Source organism: Arachis ipaensis, chromosome B03 (genome assembly GCF_000816755.2).
Source record: "Arachis ipaensis cultivar K30076 chromosome B03, Araip1.1, whole genome shotgun sequence".
In the NCBI taxonomy this organism is placed as follows: domain Eukaryota; kingdom Viridiplantae; phylum Streptophyta; class Magnoliopsida; order Fabales; family Fabaceae; genus Arachis; species Arachis ipaensis.
Genome location: NC_029787.2, coordinates 116,021,904 through 116,025,047, shown reverse-complemented (window position 1 = coordinate 116,025,047; position 3,144 = coordinate 116,021,904).

Below are 3,144 nucleotides of genomic sequence, written 5' to 3'. Positions count from 1 at the left end.
TGACTGTCTCATATTATTTGCTTTGGTTACCTCTACTCCTATATCTTTTGGCTATATCATGATTAGGCATATGTGGGATTCTGTTAGAAGCACCAAAAAGGCTAATCTGCCTTATGGTATATTTTTAACAAGAATTTTTGAATATTTTAAAGTTGATTTGTTGAATGACGCAGTGGAAAACAAAGTATCCTCCATTAGAGGAGGATGAGCGACTAAAGGAACCAAAGGGGGCAAATCTGTGGCTTCAGACAGTGACAATGAGACTCGGCCAGAGTCTTCCAAAACAGTCAAATCCATCAAAGAAATTTTGGGTGAATTCTCAAACATGGCAGATATGATGATTCAAACTCACAAAGAGACTCGCAAGCAAGCCTCTGAGAGCGAGAAAGCTTGGAAAAATTGCAAAGAAAGGGTCGGCCTGATGCTAGCATCTCTTAAGGATGATCTGGAAGATGAAAGTGAAGGAGGCGCTGAGGAAGAAGCTATTAATTTTTCTGATTGAATGACTGTTTTTACTCTGTTTGATATTGGCTCCATTAGGCTCAATCTGTTTTTTGTAGGAGCATGACTTGATACTCACTGCTCTAGGATAATCTCTAAAATACTGTGATATACTTTTGCTACTTGACTTTGGATATTTTGCTATGTTGATCATGTTTTGTGCAGGCACCCCCATGATGACAAAAGGGAGAGGAAATTTATGTTCCAAAAATTGAAATTGGAACAAAAACAGGGGCTAGAAAAACAGGGGATGAGAACAGGGGATGAAGTTTTCAAAATTGAAAATTTATGATCACCCTTGATTCAAAGAATGCATGTGTTCAAAGAATGAATGATGTTATAGCATTTGTTTTACTATGATCACTGCTGTTTAAACTGCATGAAGCATTTGGTTTATCATGATTAGTTAATATTAATTTGGCATTTGGTTTATAATGATGTTTGATTTATCTTCAATGCTTGGCTGTTGACTCATCATTTATAAACTTATTGAATTGAAAACTTATTTTTGGCAGTTCCTTTAAATTGTGTAATGTATTAAAACTGCCTTGTTTTGATCATGTGTACTTCAAATATTTTTTCCATCATTTTGTTTTGCTCTGATACACTAACAGGAAATGTTTGGAAAATATTTGGATAATTTTTTTGCTTGAGCAGAAAATCAACTTATGATATCAAATGAATTTTGATTATAAATTAAAACTGCTCATAAATCAAGCATTTAGCATCATAAAATATGCTAAATAACATTGTTCTCTAAGCTTGATTTAAATGTTACAGGTTAGTGCTTCCCTTGGTAAAATAAGCACACATCAAGGGGGAGCAATGTGACATTTAGAAAGGGGGAGAAATTCAAAATCAAAGGGAGTATTCTTTACTCAATCTTTAAATTTCTTTCCATTTCAATTTTAATAATGTTTGTCATCAAGGGGGAGATTGATGAGTTTGGAAAACTCTTATTTAATTTTGATGATGAACAAACATTATTAAAATATTTAAATACAAAATTATTAATTTGATCTTAATTCATATTTGCTAAATTGATAATTTTGTTGTGCAGATTTTATGTTGGGCCGAAAAATGAGTTTTTGGTTTAAGCCCAATAATCAGCCTTGCTACATGTCTCTCATACCATGAGGCTGAATTATTAAATGGGCCAAGCTTAATGTTGTTACAACCAAGCCCATGGATTTCCTTGAGACGATCCTTTGTCTTTTGATACACTCAGCTTTCATAAATAGGATCATAGTGCTCTTGGATTGATGGATATGGAGATGGTGAATATTGAAGTGGTGGTTCTTGTGAGTAATTGGGTTGGAATTGGGGTGGTTCTATATATGGTTCATATGGCTCATAAGGTGGTTAGTATGGTGGTTGAGGGTTGGGGTTATATGGAGGTGAATGGCGGAAAGGGGCTTGTGAGTGTGGTGGTCCAAAGTTATGTTGAGGAAAGGGTTCATAGGCATATGGTGGTGGTTGTTGATAGTCCATTGGAGGTGGTTGTTGCCATGAGGGTTGATTAAATCCTTGTGACTCCTCCCATCTTTGATTGTTCCAACCTTGATGCCTGTTCTCATTGTAATTTCTTCTTCCTGCAACATTATTGTAACCAGACTCATAGCCAAAGGGGTGAGAGTTCATAGTAGCAAATAAAAATTAAAAACAAAAATAAAAACAAATTGAAATTAAAAGGTTATTTAAATTTTGAATTTGAAAATTAAATTTTGAATTTGAATTTTAAAATTTAAAATTTGAATTTTAAATTTTTTGAAATTTAAAATTTGAAAATTTTTAAATTTGATTTTTGAAATAAGATAAGATAAGATAAAAATTTTAAAATAAAAACCAATAACCTCTTAATTTAAGAAAAAGCAAAAATAAAAATAAAAATAAAAAACAAATAAACAAGCAAAAATAAAATATTTACAATAACCAATAATAAGGCACACGTTTGCAATTCTCCGGCAATGGTGCCATTTTGACGTTAGGATTTTTGCCAGTAAAGAATTTCATAAAAACAGTCGCGTTGTAGATATAGTCTCTAAACCGACAGAAATCCCTTCGTACAAACGTTTTGGTTGTCACACGTAACAAACCCCTTTAAAATTGATAACCGAGTATTTAAACCTCGAGTCGTCTTCTCAAGGAATTGCAGGGAGGTGTATTTATTATTGGTTATGAGTTTTCTGGGGAATGTTGAGTTTGGGCAATGGGCACAGGTATATTTAAATGACAAGTAAAATAAAATAACAATAATAAAATCTCTTGGCAAGGTATAAGAAATTAGAAGTCCAGACTTAGTTATCCTTATCAATAATAATGAAAGTTGAATCTTAATTCCACTTAGTTGACCTTTACTAAAGCAAAGGAAAGTCAAGGGACTAATTAGTTTGATTTTCGAATCCTATTTATTTCCTAAGAAAAGGTTGAGATTATTTGAAGTTCAGTTCAATTAGCAAAGATAACAGTTATCAATTATATTGAGATAAGGTAACTCCTGAGTTACTGCTTTCTTAACCAAGACCAAAAGGGAAAAAGTAAATTTATCGGAATAAAAATGCATTCAGATGGGAAGCGACAGTAACATAAATTAAAGAGAGCAATCATAAGTCTGAAATACCTCAAAATATATTAAAATAGAAA